At 39.9% G+C, this 22,100-nt stretch overlaps 1 protein-coding gene and 1 pseudogene across 4 annotated transcripts in view; both read left to right on the top strand.

The window, feature by feature from the left end:
* The window catches only part of Ctnna2 (catenin alpha 2), a 1,136,313-nt gene that overhangs the window by 975,217 nt on the left and 138,996 nt on the right, over window positions 1–22,100 (top strand). The gene's annotated exons all lie outside the window — the stretch shown is intronic.
* Window positions 16,507–16,972, top strand: LOC131905566 (ubiquitin-conjugating enzyme E2 C-like; annotated as a pseudogene).

Here is a 22,100-nt window from a genome sequence, read left to right as displayed (position 1 = left end):
GTGTTTATCTGCTTTCATGTTAAAACACAAATGCCAGGCCAGCAAGATGGCTCAGTGGATAAAGGCTCTTTCTCCCTGCACTGATGACCTGAACTAAATTCCTGTGGGCATACATACTGGCAGGAGAGAACCAATTCCTGCAAGATGTTGTCTGACTTCCACACATTTACATGTGTTCCCACCTACCCAATGAATAAGCAAACACCAAAAGAATATTTAAAAATTCAAATGTCACTATTTCCAATAGCGATAGAATCAAAACCCAGGCTCTAGAGGCATGCCTTTAAGCAACTGACTTTTTAAACTGCTTTTAAACTCTGTCTGTTTTTCTTCCCATATTTGTTTACTAATGTGAGACAGAAAGGGACTGGATTTGGATGGGAGGGGAGGTAGGAGGAGCTGGGAGGAGTAAAGGGAGGAGAAACCATAAGTATGATATATTACGTGAGAAAAAATATATTTTTCAATAAAAGGGAAAAACTCTGACTTTTTATGTAAAATTCTGTGTTAATGCTTCATCCTACAGCAACATCTTTCTATGTTAGTTTTAAGTGCACAATTTAAATTATTGAACAATGTGCGTTCTCCCTCTGATCACACAGACTGCAAATATCCATGCAGTATTTTATGACTGCCATGTCACCAGGACTACATCCCAAGGTCACCTCAGGTTCATAAGCACAACACTGGGGCTGAATGTAAACCATTCGCTGCACAATAATGAGGACCTCAGTTCCAATCCCCAGTACACATGTGAGAACCCAGATTCTATGGCACATGCCTTGTGCGTGCTAAGCCTGTTGAGACAGATTCCCTAGCACTCACTGAACATCCAGTTTAGCCAAAATGGTAAGTTCTAAGTTCAATAAGAGATTCTATTTCAAAAAATAAGATAGACAAGTGATTGAGGAAGCCATTCCAGTGTCAACCTCTGCCCTTCACAAGGACATGCATGGTGAATGAACATGCACACACATATGCAAATATGAATACACTCTCCCCCTATTCCCAATCATACAAACACAGAATTGATACAGACTGTACAATGCTCTACATGTTCATTTTGGAGCAGACTCTCAGAAGGAATGGAAGAGATTCTCAACAGCTTCCTGGTTAACGTATTAACCCAAATGACCTCTGTCTCGCTTTCACACAGCTCTCGCCTACAGATCCCCTCTGGCATAAGAAGGCGGGTGGGTGTGAACATCATCATGAAGACAGATAAACAGACTTACATAGATTTTCATTTTTCTGTTCCCCATGTGTTTGAGCTAATTACTGAGATGAATGTTCGTCATTCTGAAGAATGATGATGGGTCACTTACAGTTCTGTATCTGAGAGCCACTTGAATTCCCAAAGAAAGGAACACTAGAACATTTGGTTGAAGGAAGACAAAGGAGATTCGTAAGCAGGGCGTTTAGTTGAGTGATTATGAGACTCTACGATTAAGAAGCTACCAAGACAATCTGCCTGAGAGAGTACTGGATTCCAACGGTATCAGTTATTCAAAGCCCTGCCGCTAACTCACAAATGTATCTGTGCTTAGATGCTCACCACCACCCCTACTGCCAAGTGACTATTCTTTTCTTCTTTATGCATTAGAATTCAGTTTTGTTCCCTGTGACCAAAGCTGAGCATTGACTCCAGGATCAATTCTAGGCTGTTCTAGAAATAGCTAGTGGGTTCTGGTCTCATCTGTCCTCTGATGGTAAAGAAAGATAACAGACAATCCAGCTAGGAGATGCTAGTCCTTAGGTTCTACACATCTGGGAAGGCGACTAACTGTCTTTTCTTGTTGTCTTTTGCAATTTGTCTATCTTTGGTCCTTCTTGCACTACTTGGACTCCCTCTGCAGAGTTCACCTTCTTCAGTGTTATCTTCATGCTGGAGTCATCATTGTGAACCGTAATTCTTTCCCAAACCCCTTTTGATTCCCTATTAACTTAGCTTGAAATACAGAGCCCATGATGGACAGTTTCTATGTTCATGATCTTGGTTCTCTGTCCTGCTGTCTAGCTACCTACTGTTTATAGATCTCTACACTCTTGCTCTTCTCTGGCTGGACAGACTATTTCCACTTCCTGGACCACTTTGCCCTCCAGCATTGTGATGGGGTTCTCCTTATACATCAGAGCAGAGGTTGACATCCTATTAGCTCTTCTTTGTCTTCAGGTTACTTATTCCTCACTCTTCTCTCATAAGTCGCTAGGCAGACATCACTCCTATAATGTAGGCTCATGCACTTCATTATATATATATGTATATATGTATATATACACACACACACGTGTGTGTGTGTGTGTGTGTGTGTGTGTGTGTGTGTGTGTGTAGCTGAAGAATTTCTCTCCAGCTCTCGCCAAGTCCCGTCAGTCCCGGAGCCCATTTATAAAATAAACACACAGACTCTTACATTATTTAAACTGTTTGGCCATTAGCTCAGGCCTATCATTGTCTAGCTCTTACTTTAATATTTATCCCATTTCTATTAATCTATACTTTGCCACGTGGCTTATCGGTACCTTACATCTTCCTTGTCCTGGTGGCAGCTCCAGGCAGTCTCTACCTTTCCTTCCTGTTTCCTCAATTCTCCTCTCTGTTAGTCCTGCCTATACTTCCTGTCTGGCTATTGGCCAATCAGTGTTTATTTATACAGAGCGATATCCACAGCATATGTGTGTGTATACATATATATGTATGTATGTCATATATATATATTTTTTTCTAGAATAAGCATCTAGAAAGTACCAGCTATGAGACTAATCTTTTCCCACACTGAAACTAAACATACATGCATGCAGCTGGAAGAAACCTTCCAGAATGTATGGGGGACCCACAGGAGGAAGGAGTGCCTTATCTGCAAGAGGAAATAGGGGTAGACAGTGGCGATGAAGGTTGATTTTTTTTTAAAGCAAGGTCCAGAGAATTGTGTAAAAGGAGTCATGAGCTTATGTGGAACAAAATCTGTATGAGTTTCTGTGTCCTAACTACAGGGTCCATCCTAGCACGCTTGAGGAAGAATTTTCTATGGTTGTCATCAGACACAAGGGACCTCATTGTCCATGAACACTTTTCATTTTCTGAGTTCAGATGTTACCACAGTGGCCAGCATGCCTAGTTTCTCTCAGAACTTTCTGCTCTCCCTAAGGAGATTATCCCCCATGATCTGGAGAGAACTTGCAGAGAAGAACTGAATGAACTCAGAGCCATTGCGGAAGGCAGATGTGCCTTATCCTGAAAGACTTCCTAGACTTTAATTATTCCACTTTTGTGGAAAGAAAGAGACCTTCTTCAGGTTGTTCTAAATTGTTCAGAAAACATCACAACAGATGGATGCTTACTAGTCAACTCCTAAGAAAGAGTATTTACAAATGTAGTGAAGTCACATTGGATCTAGTAATTATCCTCATAGGAGAGAGTGTTAGACCAAGCATGATTATTTTACAGTCCAGTCTCTCTAGAGAGAGACACACATTAACTTTTTGCCTATTTGTCTGTCTCTTTCATTAGATAAGTAATTTTATACACATTTTGAGGTTTTGGTTTCTGAGGCTGTCATCATGGAATACTTGCTGCATAAAAAGGCCAGTAATCATGTATACACTTAGGTCTTCTATATGACTTCACATAGCATTCAAGGAAATAAAGTTTTCATAAAAAGTGATTGTAGATCCTTTCTGCTCTACTTGACACAAACAACAGGGCTGTTATAATTTGAATGTTAAATGATCACCACTACCACCCTGCCTGCCGGGCTCACATGTTTAAATGCTTGGTAGTGTGATCTTGGGAGGCTGTGGAACCTTTAAAGCAGTGACTGCTGTTGATAAAAAGGAGGTGATTGGGATAAGGTCTTGAGGTGACTACTGTTGATAAGACATAAGTGACTGGGATAAGGCCTTGAGGTTATTAGGCAGCCCCACTTTTACCCTGAGCTCTCGGCTTCTGGTCTACTGAGATGGAAACATGCCCTGCCACAAGTTCCCATGACCCTGACCATTGTCATGTCCCCCTCACTATGAAACTGTAAGGCTGTAAAACAGGCCCTTCCTCCTTTAAGTTGCTTCTTGTCATATATTTGGTCACATCAACATGACAAGTAATGAACACTAAGCCTTTATTGAATCCTATTTTCTCTGTAAAAGAGGGACATTGGGCCATGAGAAATAGTTGGAGTGTATCTGAAAGAGTGACAGTCTCTCGGAAAACATGGGTGCAACTGTGAAAACTATCATGTAAAAGCATTGTTCTCTACAGAGAATTCAATTTAAATCTCTGACAATACTTTTAAAACTAAACAGTTAGTGTATCATAGTGCATATGGCCCCCAGCAAGACAGATATGGTCATTATAATCTACAGACAAACATATACAAATGAAAGACAAGCTCAAACTTAATTCATCTATAAATGAATAGAGTCTATCTCTGAGGACAGACAATATTTCTGAAAACTGTTTGGTAAAGACTCATCCATCATTCAATCCATGGGAGGAAGATCTAGGCAAGGATTTGTGTTTCCCCTTTTCTTAATTTAAAATCACATGGAAGTAATAGGGGTGAGACACTCTGAGGAGTCAAGGGAGCTGTTTTTAAGTATTTATTAGGTCATGATGTAGAAGAGAGATGAGAATTAGTCTGCACGGTTTCATTGGGCCTGCTTATGGGAAAGCTGGAGGAAGGTGCACTTCAGCTCAAATTAAGCGTGGTTTATGGTTCTGAAATGTTAAAACATAATTTCTAATAAAAGAAAATTCATGGTTCTCATAGAAGCAGAGTGAACTCATGTTAAAATTTTTTGCTTACCTCATGAGTGAGGAAACTGATAAGGCGTTATGGTCAATTCTAAAGGAAATTCAGTGGACAAACAAAAGCATGTGTTAGAAAAGATTCCTACAGTCAGATACCACAGTTTTTGTTGAATTACCAAATTTCCAAGTGTTCCTTTTCGATTAAAAAATTAATACAAAAGGGGGCTGGGGAATATAGCTCTGCAGCAGAATGCTTGCCTAGTGTAGGCAAGGTCCTTCACTCAATCACAGGACTGAAAACCAAAAAACCAAAACCAAAGAAAGATTCTTCTTGTCCAGCAGAAGGACTGTGGTACTTGCCCTGTCAATATTTTGCTGATCATCAAAAACAATCCAATGATTCAGAAGAAGCCAAGTGGTCACATGTGAGAGACAAACAAGAAGAAATAGTTTATTCATGGGTCTCCATGGATTGCTTAAAGATACCTAACAACTTGAAAATTCTGAAGACTTACCCCAACCAGCAATCAGGGAGTTAGATCCTGCAGCTGACTCAATACAAGTCAGTTCATTCATAAATTCATGTTCTTGGTAATACAGTCTAAGATGTTTTCATTTGATAAGCTTGTCCCCTCTTACCTGCCGTACTCACAGTCTGCCTAGTCTTTGGATTTCAGCCCTATCTTTCTTTTTGTTCACCTTACTGAGTAAACTCTCCTCTCTGAGGTCATAGTAGAGTAGGACGGCCTCTCATCCAAGTGGAGACCTGTAGAAGACAAAAGGCTGTGAAATATTAAGGACAGAGACAAAAGTATGGCTGCTCTGAGCCCAGGAACAACAGATTTCTGTGCACTGTGAGTTTCAGAGGCAGTGTGCATGTGGATTTTATTTCAGAACTGTGAGAAAAGAAGCATCTGCTTCTTTAGCCTCTCTACAATCTTCACTGGATAGCCTCAGGAAATGAATCCAGACACATGGACAAACTTCTTCATGAGCTGACTTTACATCCTAATGCAAAAAGCTCCATGTCATACACACACACACACACACACACACACACACACATATACATATGTGTGTATGTGTGTGCGTAACTTGAAAAATAGAAAGCATTCAATAATATGATAACCCTTCATTAGTTTTTATTTACTTACTTTCAAACTCCTCACCTTCCTTCATGAACTAAATGAGTGCAATGTCCTCTACTATAAGTAGAATGAGGCAGACTTGAATTTGAATTTAGCTTCCAGCTCTACCGCTATCTGGGTAGTCAGCTCTATAGTATCCGTTAGTTTCTTGATAAAATCATTTTTCAGCTTAGAATAAAGATGACAAACAATGGCTCCAGATCTTTTTCCATATATGAAGTGGCTGTTATCTGGATTTATTGGAATTTGTTTCTTCTTGTGTTTATTCTCATGATATCAACACTTCATTGCTTGCCTTGCCACTGCAGAATTTTTAACTGTTATATTTGCCTGAACAATTGAATTTGTCATGATTACATTTTATAAAGGGAAGTCTGACTGCTTTAAAAATTCTCATTGTGTCTTGGAAATTTTAGAACTTGAAAAATTAGGACTTTTCACTTTTATTTTTGAATTTCTCCGACTTTTAAAGGCCTATTAATTCCCCCATGTTTGTGACTCACCATTTCATCATCAACAAGATGCCTTTTAAAGAAATAATGTGACTCAGGAGAAGCATGTGAGGGTGGGGGATGCTGGTGTTGAGGGCAGAGCTGGAGTGCTGGGGTTTATTTTTCTTAAGAAACCTGGAGGCTGAAGCTGTGCTATAGATGAAGACTTGTGAGAATGTGCTTGGGTTTGATTCATCAATGCCCAGTGGATTTCAAAGCCAGTTTTGCAAGCTGCCTTATATTTTACTATTGGTTGGCCATGCAGCCAATCAACAGGAGAATTACCTTCATTGATTTTTGTTGTGACAATAATTTTTACTTTTTTTAATTCTTGTGGTTTTAAAGTACATTTTCTCTTTTAGTAATATTTTATTAATTATTTGAGAAATTTATGCAATGTACTTTGATAATATTCATCACCAACTCCTCCCCTTAATTCCTCCAATATCTACCTACCCTCCACACATACCCCAACTTTTTGTGTTCTGATTTTTATTTTATTTTACTTTTTAAAATAATGCCCTATTAACTGCAATTTGTGCTGTCCATATACTCTTGGGTGCAGAGCCATAAACTTTTGCCTGGGTGTCAATCTAGGAGGAATTACACCTTAAAAGAAAACTTACTTCTCCCTCTGCAGAACCCATCTGTTGTCCAAAGCTCCTAAATCAGAAGTGGGGGCTTTGGAACTCCTCCAACTCTGTGCTTGAGTATTGACTAACTTGATCTTGTGCAGATGACTGCATTTGATGTTTATGAGTGTGGTGGTCCTGTCACATCCAGGACATTGTTTCACTTTTGCAATTTCTTCTTCATTTCCTGCAGTGATCCCTGAGCATTGGGAACAGTTGTTACAGACGTCTCATTTATGACTGAGCACCCCCTGACACTTATTCTTTGCACTTTGACTATTTGTGAGTTTCTTCATCAACCGTCATCCACTGCTCAGTGATACTTCTCTGAGTAGATCTTTTTTTTCTTTATTTTTTTTAATTTTATAATTAATTTAATTTTACATATCAGCCACCGATTTCTCTACCCTCCCTCCTCCTGCCCCCCATCCTCCCCCCAATCCACCCCCCATTCCCACCTCCTCCAGGGCAAGGACTCCCCTGGGGATTCAGCTCAGCCTGGTAGATTCAGACTAGACAGGTCCAGTCCCCTCCTCCCTTCACCCAGGCTGAGCAAAGTGTCCCAGCATAGGCCCCAGGCTCTAAAAAGCCAGCTCATGCACTAAGGACAGGTCTCGGTCCCACTGCCTGGGGGCCTCCCAAACAGTTCTAGCTAATCCACTGTCTCACTTATCCAGAGGGCCTGATCCAGTTCCATGGGGGCTCCTCAGCTATTGGTTCATAGTTCATGTGTTTCTACTAGTTTGGCTATTTGTCCCTGTGCTTTTTCCAATCATGTTCTCAACATCTCTCGCTCATACAATCTCTCCTCTCTCTCTCGCCGATTGGACTCTTGGAGCTCCACCTGGGGCCTGGCTGTAGATCTTTAACTCTTGGTCCTGCTGTCTCCATCTCTGATGTACTTAACTTTCAGGTGTGTGCTATCACTCCCAATTTATGCCATGCTCTGATTGAACCAGAGCTTTGTGCATGCTAGGCAAGCATTACCAACTGAGCTTCAGTCTCAGTCTACTATAATTGCTTCTGATTTATTATTTTCTCTAACTTTGCATACTATTTAATAATCAATTCTGTATATAAATCAATAAGAGATGTTAGAACTAATAACAGGAAATTCACTTTAACTTCCATGATTGTGCATGTGAATCCAAGCCAAAACATTCTTTGAACCAGTAACAGGTGCTGAAGAATGATTAACAGACCCACAGAAGCCATTGAGAAAATTCTGCAAAATACCTGAATTGTATAAAGGGAACTATATTGTATAATTATATAATATATTCAGAAATAATTTTAATAATATATTTTCCCTTTAAAGTAGGGATTTCTGAAGCACTTGAGTTTAATTATCAGAAGACTTTCTTTTTTAAATACAGGGTCTCATGTAACATAGGCTGATCTTGAACTCTATGTAATTGAGGATGGTTTTGAACTGATAGTGCTGCCACCATCCTCCACTACTGGCATTACATGTATATGTCATCACACCCATCTCCATGTTCTGCTTCTTGATCTATAACCTTAAGGATCATCTTCTGGAGTTGATCCAGACCCAGGAATTTGGACTGTGTGTCAAATGCTGAAAACAGTTTATTTTTGATATATTTAAAGACAGAGGTCAAAGAGCAGAAGGCTACAAGAAATGATTCATATCTAAATTACTAAACTATTATGTCATGTAGGCCAATGTAAGGAATATCTGCATGACATTGTGTCTTTAAGTGTATATTGGCCGGGCGGTGGTGGCGCACGCCTTTAATCCCAGCACTCGGGAGGCAGAGCCACGCAGATCTCTGTGAGTTCGAGGCCAGCCTGGACTACCAAGTGAGTTCCAGGAAAGGCGCAAAGCTACACAGAGAAACCCTGTCTCGAAAAACCAAAAAAAAGGTGTATATCTACTTGGGTAGTCTTTTTCTCATGTGTGTACACATGTGCTATGGGGGACTGCATACATTCCAACAGACACTTATGCATGGCAAAAACTTAAATAGCTGACAACACTCTGGACTTTTCCCGTTGGGATTCTTGTCTGTTTACATGTTTGCATTGTTGAGACAGGATCTTTCTGTGTTTATTGGGCTGGTCTTAAATTCTCAGTGATCCTCAGACCTGTTTCCCAAAGGCCAAGATTAGAGAAGTGTGCCACATGACCAACTGAGACTGCTTTTGAAATACCAGAGACCATGATTCTTTCTTTTCTTTAAAAATTAAAACATCAATGAACTTGGAAGATAAGATGAGAGTCCTTAATTTCCAGTCTAGTGAAATCCTCAGCAGAGAGCTCACCTTCTCTGTGCTGAGTGCCTAATCCCTGAGAATGATGTCACAAAAATGAATTAGATTTTCTTTTCTTTTTTTTAAGTGTGTGTTCTTATACGTATGGGCACATATGTACATGTAGGTGTATGCTTGTGTGTATATGCATGCATGTGTAGTAAAAAAGTTGATGTTTGGTTTCTTTCTTTGATTGTTCTCCATCTTATTTACTTAGTCAGAGCTTCCAGTTTGAGCTCAAAGCTTGCTGGTTGCTTTGGTCTAGCAAGCCTGGATCTTCTATATCTGTCTAGTGTTGCTGCAGTTACAGACTTGTCCCCATGCCCACCTAGCACTTATGTAGATGTACAGGTCTTCGTAATCACTGCTGAATCATCTCTCTGGTCTTGAGTATTATTTCAAATTATGATAGCTGACTGCTATACATCATGAGAAAATCAATTCTTTCAGTAGACAGATAAGGAAGAAACCATACCCTAAGTTGTCCAGAGACACACATGGTATTCTCTCCCCTTAGCATAGATGCATCCAAAGCAATAGCACAATGTTAATGTTGTAGACATCTCTCTCATACACTCACAGAGACTCATTGAGTTTTTCCTGACTTAGCAGAGCTGTTGTAGTGCTATAACTAGTGTCTTACCAAACATGGGCTGTCCCAAAGTACTGTTGTGTATCTGTGTAGTGGTTTAAACATGATAAATGGTAATGTTATATTTACACCCTATGGAAGAGTACCTTGATGTCGAATAGCTCCCTTTTAACACCTTTTTCTAAAGTGTATATTCCAGAATGTCCTTTCAGCATATCAATTGTTTAGAATGAATATATGAAGGTACCTTTTTACAGGCTCAGGGGGAGATGAGAAGACCATCCCGTAAAAATTTCATATTGATTTCCAATCTGAGTGGATAAATGAGCACTATTGAGCACACTCCAGTATTCCTGCCAACATTCCAATATTCAATGCTTCATTTCTCTGTTAAGCAGAAAAATATTAGCCCTGAATTCTTGATATGTCCTATTCACCATTTTCCACATCCTCCCCAATATGTCCTGGTGAATTGGGGGTACTGGGTTTTACCATGTTATACTTTCCTTACTAAATATTATTTGTGTGTGTGTGCATGTGCGTGTGCATGTGCGTGTGCGTGTGCGTGTGTGTGTGTGTGTGTGTGTGTGTGTGAATTGGTTTCTGACTCATGCCCTATTTTGGCAGCTTTGTGAAGTGAATAAATTCACAACTTAAAATAACACCTCATCAGTCTTTCAGACAGGCCAGTTTGCATTCACACATAAACCAAATTTATTTAAAATAAACGTGTTCATCAGCCAGTAACATGACTTCTTAATTGCCCTTTTGGTAGAACGGGGCAAGCTTATATGGGGTAAAATTTTAAAGAGTTCCAGGAAGAGCTTTGTTTGGCCCCCCTTTGATAACCAAGGCCTCATATCTATGTAATGATTCCTCTGGCACTATGAACGGAATGAGTGTTGCAAAACTGCAGCATATAGTCTTACAAGCTCTAGGCCAACTCACCACGTTTTTGACTTCTTAGGGAGTGTTGCTCAATTCTCACTCATTCTACATTAGTGGCAATACCTGCTGCTGTGGAGGAGCATGCCTGTAGCAGGAATCTTAGAAGGTCTTATTAATAAAATCAAACCCAGGGCCAGTTATTGGGGAGAATGCTGGAAGATCAGAGAAGCAAAACAAGCCACAGCTATCTCACCTTGCCAATTCCTCAGCTGATCCTGTTTCCTCAGACTGGAAGCCTCTGAGTCCTCATCCAGAATGACTCTCAGCTGAACTGCTGCTAGAAGCCTGAAAGCTTAACCAGCCAAATGCTTCTAGTTTCTGGTCCTCACACCTTATATACCTTTCTGCTTTCTGCCCTCACTTCCTGGGATTAAATGCTCGCTTTCTGGGATTAAAGGCGTGAGTCACATGCCTGGCTGTTTCCAATGTGGCTTTGAACTCACAGAGATCCATAGGGATTTCTGCCTCTGGAATGCTAGGATTAAAGCTGTGAGTGCCACCACTTTCTGGCCTTTGCATGTAGTGGCTGTTCTGTCTCTGACCCCAGATAAGTTTATTAGGGTGCACAGTATTTTGAGGAACATAATACCACCACACATGCCTGTGTAGCAGTGAACTTAGTGGGGATTTGCTCAAAGTTTAGCACTTAAAAATATCTTTAAAGTGTCTTTTGTACATTTCTCAAGTTAAAGTAAAGGCATGGTTTAGTTCCATTATACCAATCATCATGTTTTCACAAGAATGAGTTTATCCTCTCCTATCTTTTAGCACATTGAGTCAGAAAGAATACAGAGATATGAAAGATCACAAAATGTCCAGGAATGGACTCCGCAAAAAATGCATGAGAAGTAAAATTGACCTTTGTCATCTCTTTGCTGAGGACTCTCTCTTTTGCTACTTCATTTATTCTCTCACTACATACTCTACTACCCTTATGTTCTTTATTCATTTACCTTTTATCCACTCATTCAGCCTCCCATTCATCTACCTACCCCTCTATTTATGCATCCATTCACGTGTTCACATATTCATCCACCAAGTCACCTGCCCACCCATCCATCCATTCATTCCAAAGCCTAATATCTACTGAGTGTTTGTCATGCATCTATCCATTCATTAACCTACTTACTCACCTACTCTTTCATCTATCCATCTATCCATCAATCCATCTAGTACTAGAGCACACTCCTACTTAGTGACTGCCATTTTCTAAGCACTAATGGATAATCCAATATCCAACATGAATTTCTCTACATAACTCCTCTGTGGTGCAGAGAACAAAGGAGTTTAGACTGGAGGATAATATTTAGCTGAGTGTATCAAAACCTCTGAAAATTGCTTCTGTAATTCATTCTCTCCCTATCCTTTTCTTTGCCTGGCCTACTTCTTTTTCCCTTACAGAGTATAGGAGTGATTACGGAACTCATTCTTGTTGTTAAAGGGTGTAGAAACCACAGCCTCAAAATTATGTGCTATAGCAGTTCTACAGAGTTTGTGAAACTTTTCTTGTGATATAAATTTTGTATGTTTCATTTCTCTTCATGAACTATTTTCCAGCACATCTAAAAACTTACTGTCTTTTCTCCAAAGGCTTGTTTGTTAACCAAGCTAAATAGTTTGTTAGTTATTCATTTATTTATTCATGGGTAAGAAGAGTGAATGTCCACATAGTCACATTCACTGATTTCTTCTTCCTAAGGCAAACTCAAATGTAATGAATCTCTTAAGCCAGACAGAGATTCTTATTAAATATCACATCCTCCAATTTCAGTTTCTTCTTCCACCTAATGGAAAACTGAATAGGCCTAGAGACCGCAATTACTGCTTTATTTGGAGTAATGCCAATATATGATCAATTACATCTTGATGACTATATCCCCATACACTTGATTGCAGAGGCCAATATCAGTCTCATTATTCAAAGTAATTAGAATGCCTTCATCATCTCAGAAAGCACACAACTTGATTTTGCACAATAAGATATGTCATTGCCATTGTTCCTTCTGGAAGATAGAGCCACATTCCTTGGACCAGTGAAGTGAAACAAGAAAGGCTGACATGGTGTTGTTCACCAATTCCCTGGATGTTTCCTATAGAATTCAGTGCGATATATTGAAACATATGGTCACAGATCTGTCTTGGTTCCCTGCCCGTTTAGGAAGATGAACAATTTGAATTTATGTTGGAAAGTCTCTAAAGACTCCACGGAGAAAATTTTATTAAGTAAAGCAAGGGAGATAGAAAGGCATCTTCATCTAAAAGGCTCTCAGGAAGGTACCTGTTCCTGTTGTTACAGAGAACAAGGATTTGGGTGGTTTTAGAAGGGCCTTCTGAGCAATCAGGACATAAAACAAAACAGGACAAAAGCAAACAGAACTGTAACTTTCACCTCTGATCTATCCCAAAAGGAGCTCTGGAATACGAAACTGGCCAATGCATTCTCAGAGGCTGACATGGTCACAGCATGAGGCAGATGACAGATGAACATGCCGGCATGGAAAGCAGTCCATAACATCTTGCAATACTCAAATGCTGAACATTACATTCGAGAGTTTCATGGGAGGGGTGTGTGTGTGTGTGTGTGTGTGTGTGTGTGTGTGTGTATGTGTGTGTGTGTAAAAAATCCCATACTCACCATAACTCATTCTCTCCTTGGGCTCTTTGATAGTACCACTAAAAAAAAAAAAAAAAAACAAAAAAAACAAAAAACAAAAAAAAAAAAAACAAAAAAAACAGAAACAAACCAAAAATATTGGTGGAGTCACAGAGACTAAGAATTGAGCCCAACCCTGGCATTTATGAGCAAATAGAATGAGAAATATCTAGCCCAGCGTAAATATCCTTAAAAAGCCATGCTTGCAAACTTGTAGTACTCTTCTCACACACTTGCTCCCATGAGAATTGATGTTTGGACTTTTTTTTCCCTACCATATGTCATTTAAAGATTAGTCTTTTATTTCCTCAGAAGCATTTTAATTTTCTAACTGACTTCTCATTGTCAAACAGCAAAATATTATAACATCTCTGGAAATTTCAGAGAACAGAGGAAATGAGGAAGCCATGGTCATGGTTGAAACAAAGCCTTTCATCTTCCTGGAGGCACCACTGCTGCTTCCCACCCCCATTCAACCTGTCCCATTTTCATAGGCCCCTTGAGGGAAACTCTCCAAGAAAGTCTAAAAAGGAAATAAATTGAAAGACCATATTACCTGGACTGATGAGTTGGCTTATTACATAAAGAGCTTGCTTTGCAAGCATAAGGACTTGGATTCAGATTCTCAGAACCCACATAAAAGTTGGATGCAATAGCAAATGCATCTATTATAATGCCAGGCCTCCTACAGTGAGATGTCTGATAGAGACAAGAAAAGAGGCTGACAGGCAGCTATCTGGCATCCGAATTTGAGAACAAGAAAGACCTGAGGACTGATACCTCAAGGTTGTTTCCCTAAATCTATATGCACACTGTGGCATATACATGCTCCCCAATCAACTTACAAACACATACACACAGATACAGACACACACAGACACATATGCACGTGGGCATGCATGTACCCTGACAGGCACACAAACAGACACATGGTCATACCAGGAAACGCGCGCGCGCGCACACACACACACACACACACACACACACACACACCATGCACTAAATATGATACTATATTAATTTTTAGAACTAACCTCACAACCCACAGTTTTCATATTATCCCCTTTCCTCTTCTTTCAAAGTTCTGTGATTTCCACAGCATTTACTAGGGTGCTTACAGTTGGTGGTCACCAGGCACCTGGCCACCAGAATCAGGATCAAAGCTGGCCCTTCCCTGCCATAGCTTCCCTGTGTACCCTGACAGTTTTAGAGAGAAAGTAGCTGGCCTTGCTGAGACATCAGCACTTGGATGGAAGGATGAGACATCTCTTGCTACACTGAGTGGGAGGCAGTGGAATACACAGGAAAGTCAGTCTTAGTTGGTTCCTCATGCGAAATGGAATATCAATCATACCATAAAGGCACATGCTCAGCTATGTTCATAGCAGCATTATTTGTAATAGCCAGAACCTGGAAACAACCTAGATGCCCTTCAACTGAAGAGTGGATAAATAAAATGTGGTACATATACACAATGGAGTACTACTCAGCAGAGAAAAACAATGACATCATGAGGTTTGCAGGCAAATAGATGGATCTAGAAAAAATCATCCTGAGTGAGGTAACCCAGACTCAGAAAGACAAACATGGTATGTACTCACTCATAGGTTTTACTAGATGTAAAACAAAGGATGACTAGACTGCTACTCACAGCTCCAGGGAGGCTACCTAGAAAAGAAGACCCTAAGAAAGACACAGGGATCACCCAACGACAGAGAAATGGATGAGATCTACATGAGCAAACTGGATGTGACGGAGGGTAATGAAGGGCAAGGGTCGGGGGAAAGAGAGCTTGGTGGGAGCAGGAGATCCCAGCTGGATCAAGAACAGAGAGGGAGAACAAGGAAAAAGAGACCATCATAAATGAAGACCCCATGGGAATAGGAAGAAGCAAAGTGCTAGAGAGGCCCACAGAAATCCACAAAGATACCTCCACAATAGACTAGTGGCAATGGTTGAGAGAAAGCCTGAACTGACCTACTCTGGTGATAGGATGGCCAAACACCCTAACTGTCGTGGTAGAACTCTTATCCAATGACTTATGGAAGCGGATGCAGAGATCCAAGGCCAGGCCCCAGGTGGAGCTCTGGGAGTCCAATCAGTGAGAAAGAGGAGTCCTTGGCCTGGAGGAGATGAGAATAAAAAATTTAAAAAAAAATTAAACTTAAAAAAAAGGAAATAATAGTCAGGGGGCCAGTAGAAAGGGCATTGGAGGTAAGTGTGGCTAACACAGGAATAAACATGAGCAAAACACCTTATACACATGTATGATAATGGTATAATAAAAGCTACTGTTTTTAAAAATTAATAAGCATGGACATAAATTGTGGAATGAAATTATCTAATATCTTTTGTTGTGCCAGTGGTCTCTGATGTGTGTGTGCTACTGTTGACAAAATGTAGGTGAAGATCAAGCCTACCCATTCCCTTTTTCTAAACTGAAAGCACATGCCTTTTTAAAATAGATCCAAAGGCTGTGAATTAACGCTAGAGTAAAGAGTGGAAGGGAACAGTGATGGGGCTGACACCTGACGCTGCTTACATTGTGCACGTATGTATTACTTCAGATATACTGGAGGAAAAGGATTCAGGTTATTCCTGAAGTCTAATAATGTCCTGGCCTAGTTAGCTTTGTCAGCATCACACAGCCTGGAATCACCTGACAAAAGAGTGTCAACTGGGTACTTGTATTTAACAGGTTTCGCCATGAGGGATTGCCTTGTCTGTCTTAATTGGTATAGAAGGACCCAGCCCACTATCTGCAGTACCATTCTACGGGAAGGTAGTTCTGGACTGTATAAATGAGTCAGTCAAGCACTAGCTTGTGAGTGAGCCATCAAGTATAAGAGAGCTGGCACTTGCAGTAGTGTTCTTCACACTCCCCTGTCAGTGACAGCACTGCTTGGGTAGTATTCCCCAAATTACAGTCCTGTCATCACCAATGTAGTCTCACTGTTCCTAAAGGAGCTAAGCCCAGCTAGGGATATTTTCTGGGGTCCTATGGGCAAGAGGCTACATCAGATGACCCTCATGTCTGGTGACAAATGCATTTCTCCTTTCCATGAAACAGACAACTTTTTCAAATTGATAGGGACACTTTCAGAGCACCCAACAGCGTGTGGAGACAAGAGAATAAACTCTCTTTAGTTCTTCCCAGTGGCTACCCTCACTGTGCACACACAGAGAAGTTCCCCAACCAGCTCTCACTTCATTATGGATACCCAGGACAACATCTGCCTGGACATCCTCAAAGGTAACTGGTCTACCCTATATGTCATCAAGACCATCTTGCTCTTTATCCAGAATCTGCAATTGGAACCCAACTTGGACAGGTTTTGAACATACATGCTGTTGAGCCCTGGCAAAACCCCACGGTTTTAAAGAAATACCTATAAAAAAAAAAACCCACTCAAAGCAAGTAGCTAGTCAAGAGCTCTCCATTTGTGCCATCTTTTTCATTTTCTTTAGATGGTATGTTGTTTCTTGATTTCTGCATTGGAGTGTATCTTAAGTTGTGGTGTTACTTTCAAGGAAGATGTAGCCCTTAGATATGTATTAAATGAATGTACATTAATTTATTTGTATATATGTGTGTCTGTACACATATGCACACACACACACACACACACACACACACACACACACACACACACACACACATTGTAAGAGAGCCAAGAATTAGCTTGTTAGCTGGCCACTAGTTTTTCTCCCTGTTTTCTTCTCCTCTTCTTTGGCAGTAAGTGGTCCAGCTTCCAAGTATCTCCATTCTTTATTCTATATTTCCTAGGCTGATAGAGACATCATCTGGTTAGAGGTAATTCTGCATGGGATAGCAAACACTCTGGCTTTCAGGTTCCTGTATTTAATTCCTGCTGACTTCCCTCAGCAATAGATTGGGATCTGGAAATGTAAGATGAAATAAACCCCTTCTTCTATGAGTCATTTGTGGTCAGTGTGTTTTATCACAGCAATTGAAAGGAAACTATATAATCACCTGTCCATTTTCAGCTTTTGTGTGACTTGCAACTGCTCAATGTTCCAGATACCATGTTAGCTTACCTTCTTGCCCAGCAACCTAACTCTGTCTGACAACATCCAGGTGCTTGCTTTCTGCAGATTTTCTTGTTATTCAAGGTGGTTAAAAGTTGACTTTAAGTGCTCTACCTTTTTTGAGAATGCTGCAGCTGTTTGAACCAGTTATGAAGGATCTGCAAAGCAGCCTCAAGGGATATTTGGGGGATTTTCATCAGCCAGGCAATTTATAGTTCTGTTTGGTTCCGACTACATGTCACGTATTCCCAAAAAAGTTACAGCAACATCAGCCTCAGCTTTATTATTAGTGTACACCTGAAAACACTGGAAACAAAGGGTTGTTGAAAGACTTTCAGTGCAATTTTAAAGGGACAGGACATGAGCCAGTTTCTGAGGGGTACTTAGCATAGAATCCTCAATGGTCACTAGTGGGCTTTGGGGCCACCTAAATGACTAGTGGAGACAGACAGCTGTTCTATCATTTATTAACACTAACACTAAGGCTAGACTTGAACTGAATCCTTAAAGGAGGTGTAGAAGCCAAATATAAAGAAGATAGTCCTGGAGATATTCATCCCAGATGGGAAGTTCAAGACCAACCAAGTCTGGTCTGGCTAAAAGTAGTGTTCCTAAGTTCTTTAAACTGTTCAGAGTTGTTGGTGGCTGATCTGTGAGGAAGTGAAACAGGGCATGAAGAGAGGTGAGGCGAAATAGAGGGAAAAGTCTAATAAGATTCTGAGGGTTCTGGGAGGGATTTGAAGGGTTTTTGACCTTTGCTGCAGACAGTGGTGAGTGACTGAAGGGCTTAGTCATAGTGCAGTGTTAGAGATTAAATGGTGCTCAGGATGGGCTATGAATTAATTGGCCATTGCTATTGTGTAGAAGAGAGGGCATAAGGAAGCCATACTAGAAGCAAGAGGCCAACAAGAAGATGAGAGGTTTGCTAAAGTAATTGAAACTAGAGATAAGGATGTTCTGAATAGACATAGTATAGGAGAGATGGATGTACAACTTCTGTTCTTGTTTTTCATGAAAAGAATATAATATGCTTGTTTTAAAAATGGAGGCAACATCTACATCATGCCTCTTTCCATCAAGGCTCAGAAACCATTGTGGAATAAAGCAAACAATTATAATAGTAACTGTCAGGAAGGACCAGAATGAAACATCATCTTCTGACCTCACAGGACCACTATACTAATGAACTCACTTCACCAGTGGTTACCTACAAAAGATTGCTGAACATCAAGCCAGTTAGCACCCTCGCATAGAGAGGGGAAGGGTCATGAGCCTCAATCCAATAACTGAGGAGGAGCTGCAGAGAGTTGAGCGCTTTTGGGGAGTCAGTTTTCTTTAAGGGTGTTGCCTGTGGTGAGTCAACCATAGTCCAGTGCATGACTGAACACTCAAAATTCAAGTAAATGGGGAGAGAAAAGGAATTCAAGTTGGGAAGAGTGGAGGATCTGGGAGGAGTTAGGGGAAAGAGTGAGAAATACAATTAAAATATGTTGATTGTGTATGCATGTAATACATAGCAAACCAAAAATCAAGAAAAGCAGAGGCAGATACCAGCATAACTGCTGTGAAGCTGTCCCAAATTACCTTTGTGATTGTGCAACCTTATTTTTGATTTCCTTCTATGTAAGATGCAGATATGAAATAATAGCATAATAAAACTTGTAACCATTACTATGCATAGAAGCCTATAGAAGAGTTAGAGGAGTATCTGGCCCTCTAAGATACACAGCATATGTTAGTAATCATTACTACATTACGAATGTAGCTATTCTCCATAAAACTCAATGAGTTGCTATCACAGTTCAAGTATGTCTTAGAGTCCTATGCTATTTAACTCTCTCTACCTCAATTTCACCTTTTCTTTCCTATCATGGAGATGATAGTAGAGATACAGTAGAGATTAAATGTACAACTATATGTAAATCTCAGAACAAGTGCCTGCTGTATGATAAATACTTTTATCATTCTCATCATTATCATCAACATCATCACTACTACCACCAACATTAACATCACTACCACCATCTCCATTATCATTACCACCACCATCATCATCACACCATCACTATCATCATCACCATTGTTATCAATCTGATAGTTCTTACATTTTAATTTTAAAAATATATGTGTGTAATGAGCTGGTGTGTATGTGTGTATTCCCACAGATGCCAGAAAAAAAAAACTTTCAATCCACTGGATCCAATCAGTTATGAGCCACCTAATATGAGTTGTGGGACTTGAACTCAGGTCCTCTGCAAGAACACAACATGCTTTTATGAGCTGAACCATTTCATTTCTCTAGCCCCTCATTTATCCTTCATTCATACTTTTAGGTAGGAGCAAACTGAGAATTAAGAGTTATTAAACATCTATTTAAAAAGAAGTAGTCCTCATACTCTTAGATTTTCTTGCATATATTGAAAACTTGTAGTAATATAGAACTATTTTGTCAAATAAATTTTCTTTAATGCTTCAAGAAGAAAAGCCTATAACAGATTTCCTAATCTTCTAATTTTATATTATATATATGGAGCACCTTTGACTTATAAAAGAGTGAGGTGAGAGTTAAAGTGATAATGTTTTCTTTATTGTGGCTGAAACTTTATTGAAAAATACCATTTGACCCTACTTTGCACATAATCTATTTTATAGAAATAGCAATACTGTCCTCCAGCAGAGTTGCCTAGTGCCAGAAACCAAGAACAGTGCTAGAATTTGGCACTGAAGCTGAGTCTTCAAATTTCAGTAGAAAGTACTTGGTTTATTTTTACTCATAAAACCATTTTACTGTTCAGGCACTATTTAGCTTCCATTGGGTTTCCCTGTTTTGGACTAAGTTTTATGAAGACAGAAATGTGACTGAATCAAAGAGCTTGCCATTGTGGCAGAGAGACCTTCCTGGCAGTTATGCACCATGAAAGAAATAGTCTACATGGATGTGTAGGGACCGTCAGTGCTATGACTGCTCTGAGACAGGGCACAGACCCTGAACCATGGAGAGAGTGAGACATGGACCTATCCCCACAATAAAGGCAGTTGTCAGTTTAGAAAAGACATGTCCCATCTCATAGCCTCAGTTTTAGTCAGAAAAAAAATGGAGGTACCATTCCCTAGAAGATTCATAACTCCTAACTTTTACACTTGCTGATTAAATGTGAGCTGAGTACTTTCTAAAAACTTCTAAATAATTGGGACTTGGGTTTGGGAGGTAACTAGTTGGTAGCATGATTAGCATGATAGGCATGTAAGAGACCCTCAGTTCAATCCATGACAATCCTCCTTCTCAAAAAGAAGAGGTTCTTAAAGGTTTGAGAGGCCTCCTCTTGTTGTTTTTGTTGTGTAGTTATGGATTTCTAAAGGATTTAACCTGTACCTCATAAAGCATGATACCATAACTCTGTTTTTTTCTCTTGGTAACAAAAGTCACAACATTTTTACTAAGTTGTTTGTGCAATAGGTTTCTTTGTACTGAACTGTGAGGGCCTGTGTAACAACTTCCACTGAATTGAAAAATTCTCTCCTAGAGGGAGGAGGGGGATCATAATTCTCAGGAAGTAAATGGAAGTTATAATCTAGATAATTAAAGAAAATTTACAAAGCCCAGGAAACTCCTGAAATTTGGATGATTCATACCCCATCTCCCCAGTGATAAACACAGTGAAATTCCTAAATAGAGGAGGTTTTCCCATAGATCAAGATGTCTGAGATTCATGAAGGGAGCACCAGGGTGTATCTTCCAGGAGCTGTTAATGCTAGGGCATTTGTTTGTTTGCATCCAAGCTGCCCTTGAGTCATTTAAGCTTATGTAGCCTCAATATGCTTAACATTTCACTCTTTAGACTTCAATGAAATCATTTCCTTGGTCTGTCGTCAGTGCTCTACCTGGGGTAAATAGTCTTTTGTTAATGTCTTTCCAGGACAAGTCACACAACAAGGAGTTATACTAAGAAATTACACCTTCCATTTGCTGTAGAATATGGTAGAGGATACAACTGACCCAATTCACAGAAGTCTTTCATGTGGTCATGTTTCATCTAAGGAACAATAATCTTGACTATTGCCAATGGCAAGCAAGTGTCTGATTGATGTACCTCTTGGCTTTGCACATGAGGGAGCTCAGGCTAGGTTGGTGATCAGCTTCCACAGGATAAATCATCCACATTAACCCATCCTCTGTTGATTTCTGTTTTTTTAGTCTTTATTTTTACCTTTTGTGATTTTTCCATTTTGTGGCATATATGAATCTAATCCATTTCTACTTATGTATGAATCGAGCCAAGCAGTGGTATGTGGTAAACAGAAGGATTAAGAGTCAAAAACAGTCTGTGCTCAGGAGTTAGTTCTCTCCTCTGTGATAAAAATAACCCCTCATGTGGGCATAACATGTTTCAGTTTATAAAGTACTCTTCAAATGAATTTTCATTACTACCTTATCAAGTACATGAAGAAATTTTTTCCCTTCTTCTTCAGAAGGAACATCTGAGGTTCAGAGAGGCCAAGTGACTTCATATATATTAAACTGAGAACTGGGTTTAACAGGATAGTTATGATTTTCATTTAAGCAG

The sequence above is a fragment of the Peromyscus eremicus genome, chromosome 3, assembly GCF_949786415.1.
Source record: "Peromyscus eremicus chromosome 3, PerEre_H2_v1, whole genome shotgun sequence".
NCBI lineage: Eukaryota > Metazoa > Chordata > Mammalia > Rodentia > Cricetidae > Peromyscus > Peromyscus eremicus.
This window is presented reverse-complemented; position numbering and strand designations above follow the sequence as displayed.